General features: G+C 29.6%; 1 long non-coding RNA gene across 1 annotated transcript; it reads right to left on the bottom strand.

Annotated features, from left to right (window-relative positions):
* Nucleotides 1–1,550: 1,550 nt before the first annotated feature.
* Nucleotides 1,551–3,143, bottom strand: LOC124897633. The gene is made up of 2 exons (XR_007054399.1): nucleotides 2,996–3,143; nucleotides 1,551–2,014 (listed from the first exon to the last, which is right to left on the bottom strand). It is a non-coding gene; the product is annotated as an uncharacterized LOC124897633 (long non-coding RNA).
* Nucleotides 3,144–8,396: the final 5,253 nt, after the last annotated feature.

Genomic DNA, 8,396 nt, shown 5'->3' with positions numbered 1-8,396 from the left:
ACAATACGAGGAATTGACTCGAGTTAAACATATGGTAGTCACTAACATTTACGTGCCTGCCATTCACACTGCAGATTACATGCAATACCTTTGTCTTTTATGCATCTCTTTGCCATTTGCTAGATTATTGGTAGATTTGTAATTGAATTTTTTAAATTTATATTTTTGTTTGTATTTTGAGACAGTGACAGCATTACGCTTCAAGATTTGTTTTTCTTATTCTCTTCATCAAAGATAACAGGTTGTTGGTCGAACGACACAGATTTCATTTCAGCAGAAGAGTATATAGGGGTGCGTTATCTTGTTGTCCACTCATACTAACAGTCATAATATTGCTTCTATAAATTCTTGTCCAGCGATTTTATTACTATTAATTGTATCTTAGACTATTACTTTCGTATCATTTCTGTTATTATTTCTTTTCGTAATTAACACAATTACAAAAGAGAGAAATCAAAATTTAAGTCTGCTTAAAGGAGGTCATCTTAATTTATTTGGCTAAAAAAATAAATTATTAATAGGCATTTAAATTGTTAATTTTTTTTTTTGGTTGGTTTCCCACCCGATTTTTAGTACCTGCATTGGAATTCAATTAAATTCGAATTCGTGCGGAGGAATCCCACATAAAGGGTAGAACGCTTCGTAATAAAGTTGACTTTATACCCAGGGGACTCAAACCCGAGACCACTAGAACCAAACTCTTCATAGTCCTCAAAATTGAAAATAAGCACATGCATATATATATATATATATATATATATATATACTACACAAAGATACTCCATTGCATTTGAAATAGATGATCAATAGACTCTTAAAACTAATGTCAATTGATTTAGTTCACCATATTTCTTGCATTATTATTAAACTTTTAAACCAATAACGTAATTAGCAAAGCCATGTTTATATAATCACATTGAAGAAGGAAAATACATAATTGAACGTGTTCATTAATAATTATACGTATTACGCATATAGAATGTTATACTGCATATACAGGTGAAAAGATTGTTTTTGATGCATATATTATAACTTTTGAACAATTTTAATGAAATTTTTGGCTTCGCCATTGTTATTGTAAAAAGAGAAATACCAGTGTCAATAACAAGAGTGTTGGTCGTGACAGTGACACTATAAGCAAAATGTCAAGAAGAAAGTATGTATACCATGTATACATATTGTCTTACAAAAAAGTATCAACTGAAATAAGATCAAAATGATGTATATATGTACGATGAAACTTATATTTTTCCCTAGAAAAATATTTAAGGTTTGGCTTTTCGTCAGTCTTTTTCTTTTTATTTATTTAAATTCAAATAGTTGACAGAGTTAAAAATATTTAAGGTTTGGCTTTTCATCGTGCTTTTTTCTTTCAGTTAATTAAATTCAAATATTTGACAGAGAGAGAATAGATCCACTCAAGATGGAATGTTCATATAGCAAAAAAGAGAATAATTGATAATTAGGATATGAAACTCGGGAAAAAGTGTTAATTTATGTGTTTTTTTTTACTAGTATCTCAATAAATAAATAGTGAATTGCATATAGAATGAAGACAAGTAAACAATATATATTTATTTAAGTTGTAACTCATATATTACGATAGGTAGATAGTTTCCCAATATTTGGGAAACTAGCTAGGTTACATATTTATTTTCTTATTATACAAACTTGGAAACACAACATTATTTAAATTGTTTGAATATACACAAAGGCATATCAAGCATATAATAGTAGTTACATCCATTCTTTGTGCGGAGTAATTATAATCTGCACGCTCCAAGGATACTTCACCAGTAACAACACGCTTATTATACGCATTGTGAAAACGACCCAAATGTGATACAGTTTGAACAGATAAAACCTTCTTGACAATCAGTACGGACCTTGCATTGTTTCCCACAAGTAGTTATGTCTTCAAGTCGAAATAATTTCCCTTTCATCTCTGCAACATCAGTGGACAAGTCTCGTAATGCCATCACTTGCATCTTTTTAGGACCCAAAGAGAGATTGCCTGCACATTAAGTATATATATTTAGGAAGGTGATAGTTGTGATGGTGGAAGAAACAGATCGAATTTGAATTATATGCATAGTACAGGAGCAAAATTGAGCTACTTGTTGGTAACGACAAGTATATATTAGGGAGGTGATGGTGGAAGAGGAAACTGATCGGATTTGAATCATATGCGTAGTATAGGAGCAAAATTGAGCTGCTTGATGGTAACGACAAGTATATATTTAGGGAGGTGATGGTCGTGATGGTAGAGGAGGAAACATATCGAATCTGAATCATATACGTAGTATAGGAGAAAAATTGAGGTACTTGTTGGTAACGACAAGTATATATTTAGGGAGAAGATGGTGGAGGAAGAAACATATCGAATTTGAATCCTACACATGGTATAACAGAAAAATTGGGTTACTTGTTGGAAGCGACAAGTATATATTTAGGGAGGTGATGAACGTGATGATGGAGGAGGAAACAGATCAAATTTGAATCATATACGTAGTATAGGAGCAAAATTGAGCTACTTGTTGGAAGCGACAAGTATATATTTAGGGAGGTGATGATCGTGATGATGGAGGAGGAAACAAATCGAATTTGAATTATATACGTAGTATAGGAGCAAAATTGAGCCACTTGTTGGTAACGACAAGTATATATTTACGGAGGGTAAAGTTGTCGAAAATAAAATAAATAAGGGGCAGTTTTGACGCTTTACGTAATTATTACTTTTTTTCGTTTCATTTTATGGGTCTTAATTTGTCTGAATATGAAAAGTAAGAAATACTTAAATCTTATAGCATTAACTTAAGGACAAGTATAATCTACCAAAACATCACTCGAATCATGATATCGAAATTAAGGAGTTGCTAAATATGACAAATATTTATGTTAATAACATACTAAAAAGGAAAATAAAACATATAAATCTATCCATCGAAGAAATATATAATAATAAAAGGGGATAAGAGTGGTAAAAATGTTTAACCTGAAATTGCAATAAAGAGAGCAGTGAAGAGAAAAACTTGCTTAAAGGAGGCCATTTTAATTAATTTGGCTCAAAGCTAGATAGATTTAAAATATATAAAATATTAATTTATGTGTAATTATTAATGTTTCTTCCTTCATGGAAGGCTCTATTTATAGGCTTAAATTAGCTAATAGTATTTAAATTTATGAAAAACTGACAAAATAATCACTTTAGTATTTGAGGTAAGTTTTAAAGAGTCTTTAACTTTAAATATATTTTTGGGCAGTTTCTTCTTTATGTTTCCAAAGTAAGCAGTATTTTATTCGTTAAATATTTAACAAATTCTAGTTGTTATATTACTTGAAAATAATTTTAAGAATTAAGGATTTAGAAGAATTAATAAAAGAAATTTGAATTAGCTATGAACTTCCTTACTAAATAGAATTAATGATAAATTTTATTGTTTAGCTACATAATTTGTTCATCGCTAATTTCTATTTTTTTTTTTTTTAGTTGTGAATGAACATTTGGAGAAGTAGGGTAAAGGACAGAAACGACATTTCAAATTAAACTATTTCTATGAAAATGACCATGAAATTTAAATTTCACTTTCTAGCCTTTTCAATTTACTGGCTTGTTCTATACCATTTCTACACACCTTCTATACAGTTTCTATACATATCTTATACATATAAATATTCTATACAAAAATTATACAGTTTTGATACACAATTTATACAATAACTGTAAATTTTTTTTACACGTTTTATACAACAATTATATAATTTTCATATACTTTCTATATATTTTTTATATATATTTTATACATATACATATTTAATAGAACTATACAATTTCTATACATATATCTTATATAGATACCTATTCTATTTAATAATTACATCATTTTTATATAATTTAATTATTATTTCTAAACAATAAAAAAAGGCAGAATATTTGATCAGTTAAAAAAATTATAAAAAAAAATTGATATATTTTTAAAAGGGACGAATTGCCCAAGTTGAATACTGCATCAGTATTGTATATAAACTGTATCAATATTGTAATTGGATTGTATATAGCTTACGTAGACCAAAATGACCCAAATTAGGAAAAGGCTATAAAGCGAAAATAGTAACCACTGTTTGGAAAGCTTGCAAACTTGGGTTGGTTATTTTAAAAAATGTTATAGAATGTCCAATAAAATATAACCCTTAATATTATGCCTTATATGATAACTTGAAATAAAATAATCACCTCCTGATAGTAGTTACCTTTAATTGATGATATGATATCAATATCAACAAATTACTATAAATATATATATATATATATATATATTTATATATTAAAAGTGTGGAGGCCATAGAAAAGTGATTTGAACTTTTTGCCCTTTGTTAAAAGGTTTTTCTTTAGATAAAACTGTCTTTTTATTATTTTCTTCAATTTATTATTTAATTATTTATAATATATTAACTAGACTCCTAAAATACTTGGGACTCCTAAAATATATGGAAAGAGAATAAATTAATATTTTTCTTTCATCAATTAGAAAAATACTCCTAAAATAGAACTCTATTAAGGAAATAATTCTATAAATATTGAGATAAATGTTAAACTAGAGAAGAAATCGATTTAATTATTGGGAAAATATGATGCACGTTAAACTAGAGAAGAAATCAATTTACTTATTGGAAAAATATAATTGACACTAATCTAACATGATTTGGTTGCATATCTGATTGGTGGATGCCTAATTTTCTAACCCTAACTTCACTGTTTTTGTCAATATAATAGAATTCAACGTGTGTATATATGTCTTCTTTGTTTTCATTTAAGTCATTCTTTAGGGTCTAAATTTTTGCTCAGACAAAATTATTTTCATCAAAACTGAAGTTTTGTGATCATTATTGTATTATCTTGTTGTAGTTTACCGGTCGTAGATGAATGTCGGTCGTTTTTGAGGAATTTTTTTAGGTAAAGATTAGGTTTAATTGTATTATTTTTATATCTCTATTTTGAGGTTTTTTTTGTGTTAATGTTAAGTTTAGTTGTATTATTTTGATATCTCTATTATGATATTATTTTGTTATAGTTTACAGGTGGTAGATGAGTGTCAGATGACTTTGGAAAAATTTGTGTAAATGTTAGATTTAATTATGTTTTTTTTTTTTTGGAAACTTTCCAGGAAAACCCGCAGCCGCTACACCCTCTGCCACAGCCTCTGCCCTTCGGGTGATCACTCTGTGGTGAGCACTGTGTGCGTACTGGGTAAACCCCCCGATGCAATAGCCTGCAAATCACATGGGGATGTAAACCGCACTAGGCAAGCCCTGTGCGACATGCTCAAACCCTGAAGGCATTGAGGGGGAATCGATCCCTGGTCACCCGGGTGGGTAACCGCCCTCCAAACCAACTAGGTTGTGTCATCGTATTTTTTTGGTAAAAGTTAGGTTTAATTAATTAAATTCTTCAAAAGATGTTGAATTTAATTATTGTATTCATCTTTATTATTTAAACAAATATCCTATTTAGTGTAGCGTTTGAATTTAATAAAGTGAGGTACACGCGCGAGGCGCGTACACCTAAACTAGTATATATATATATATATATGGAGTAACATTTAAATTCTTCATAGATAATCTTTTTAATTATTCCAATATTATATAGGATGAACTTCACGTGTCCAAAATTTTTCAAACAAAAAAATCTAAACTTTACCAATTAACTTTTGTTTGTGATTTAAGATTATCCCTAAGCAAGACAAAGAGAAAGCTAAGATTTGTTTTTTCTAAGTTACTCAATTTGAAATAATAATAGTAGATATTAGACCAAAAACTTAACATAAGGTTAAGTTACTCAATTTGAAATAATAATAGTAGATATAGACCAAAAATTCAACATAAGGTGAAGTTACTCAATTTGAAATAATAATATTAGATCAAAATAAATTAAATCTGTAATATGATCACTCAACTTTTGATAATTGTCCATTAAAATCATTTATCTTTTTTCGTCTTCCAAAGTTACTTTACTTCATATAGTTCGCTTTAATAACCATCTTTATCGAATTTTATACTTCCTCCGCTTCCTGCTTCTTATCTAGAGAGAGGCGTTCAATATCTTGATTGTAAACAGAGATGTCGAAAATCTTGCTATTGATTCTTACGTAGCAACTAATGTAGATGATGGAAGATGAGTCCATCCTATCTAGAGAGGGCCAATCAACTGCTTGATTGTAAAGAGAGGTATTGAAATCCTTTCTATTGGTTCTTGCGTAGCAACTGATGTAGATGATGAAAGACGGGATGCTTTATTGGGACCTATTCTCTTAATAAGCGACAAAGATAAATAGAAAACGACTGAGCTAACTGATGAGTATCTTTTAAAACTTTATTTAAAAAGCTCTCATGTGGAGCTAATATGGCTGGCTACATACAAGTATAGTCAAATAAAAATGAAATAGGATGTAACGTGAAAAATTTCATAAGGTTTTCGATTGAAGCTTTCAAACCTGTTACGAAGTCATTTGAGGATTCGGTTTTCGATTTGATTGATGTTCCGACATTCCGAATCGAGGTGACTCTAAACTCAGGTTGTTTACCTCTATAGTTACAGTTTTAAGAAAAAATAGTTAGAATACTAATTAAAAATTTAAACCAATTTAGAATCCAATCCAACCCTAATTAGACCTAATACCTAATCCAACTTAAAGGGCAATTTTAGTTTTTCTTCATAAGTCATAACTTTTAGGAGTAGTGCTCCTTAACAAGTTAACATTACATCTTTACTTTATTGGGTTAATCTACTATCCAACTTTCTTAAGAGTCTCTTTTTGACATGTATATTCAAAAAGGTATATCCACCTGAATCAAAAGTATTTTCAACTTTATTTTAATTGAAAAATTCCATAAATAAAAGGATCAAATATATTCCTGAACTATTTAAATTAGGTTAATTTTACCTTCTGTTATGTTTCTGACTCAAATATATCTTTATCATTAATGTTTTAGGCCCAGAAAAGCAATCGAACTATCAAAATAGCTAAAAGAAATACCCTTATCACCAATGGTTGCTCCAAAATTAAAAAAAAAAAAGGGGGGGGGGGGGGGGGGGGGGGGGGGCTAAATTTGTTATTGAACTATCTGAAATAGGACAATTCAGCCTTTAATCTTTAAAAAAAAATTAAGGGTGGGGATTCGAATGTTGCAATCCAACTATCAAAATAGCTAAAAATAAAAAATAAAATACCCTTATCATCAATGGTTGCTCCAAAACGAAAAAAAAAAAAGGGGCTAAATTTGTTATTGAACTATCTGAAATAGGACAATTCAACCTTTGATCTTTTAAAAAAAATAAAAAAATTGAGGTTGGGGATTCGAATGTTTGACACTATAACATGTAAGAAATAAGTAGTATAAACGCTTCCTATATTAACAAATAAAAACGATCATAGTTAATTTTTTTTCTTCCAGCTCCTTATTTGAGTTTTTATTTTTAATTATGATATCACGTACCTTTTCCATACATAACTCTTTAAAGTTTATTTTTCTACATTAATAAGAAAGGATTTATTTATCTAACTCTAAGAATGACATGATAAAAAGAAATCAAATTTAATTATACCGTGACATGTAATATTACTTATTGTAACTTTAAGTCATCTCATGTCTTAGTCGACTTTAGTTGAGGGCCGGCATAGTAGTTAGAGGGCATTTCCAAGCAACTGTTAGTAACAAAGATATTTTGAGCTATTTCGATAGTTGAAAGGTACTTCTAAGTCAAAAATGTAATGATAAGAATATTTTAAGCCAAAAATATAATGCAGAGTAAAGCTAATCCATTTTGAATAGTTGGGATTTCGGGAGATATATTTGCCCCTTTTCCCAAAAAATAATACCACGCAATGTATGATCATTGGTCCAATACATCTTGATGAGGAAGAGGACGACATTGATTTGGGCTAGGATAGTTTTGACGAGGATGACGAAGATAATATGCTTTGATAAAGTGGCTAGGGATGGAGATATCTCGCCAAGACACCAAAGAAGTGGAAGCAACAAAAATAAAAAGAAGACACATGAAAGGCAGCACATTTGGGATGGTAGAGTAACTGAGGAGTTTCTGCCAAGACACTTGTGGATGCGACTGGCAAAGCAAAATCATACAGCAGTGTCTATTGTTTCAAAAAAATCCAATAAATTCAAGAAGAAATGATGAAATATCAAATTTGATTGGACATATTTGATGAAGAATATAAGAGGAAAATACTCCAGGTTACTTTAGATGGGCAATCTATCATTTTAAATTCATACAAGGAAATTCGAGATTGATAACTCAACTTTCTTAGTGGCTTTTATATTTTTATATTATTTAAGCATCCTCTTGTGTAATATCATCATAGAGTGTATAACAAACT

Source organism: Capsicum annuum, chromosome 4, assembly GCF_002878395.1.
Source record: "Capsicum annuum cultivar UCD-10X-F1 chromosome 4, UCD10Xv1.1, whole genome shotgun sequence".
NCBI classification, from domain to species: Eukaryota; Viridiplantae; Streptophyta; class Magnoliopsida; order Solanales; family Solanaceae; genus Capsicum; species Capsicum annuum.
This window is presented reverse-complemented; position numbering and strand designations above follow the sequence as displayed.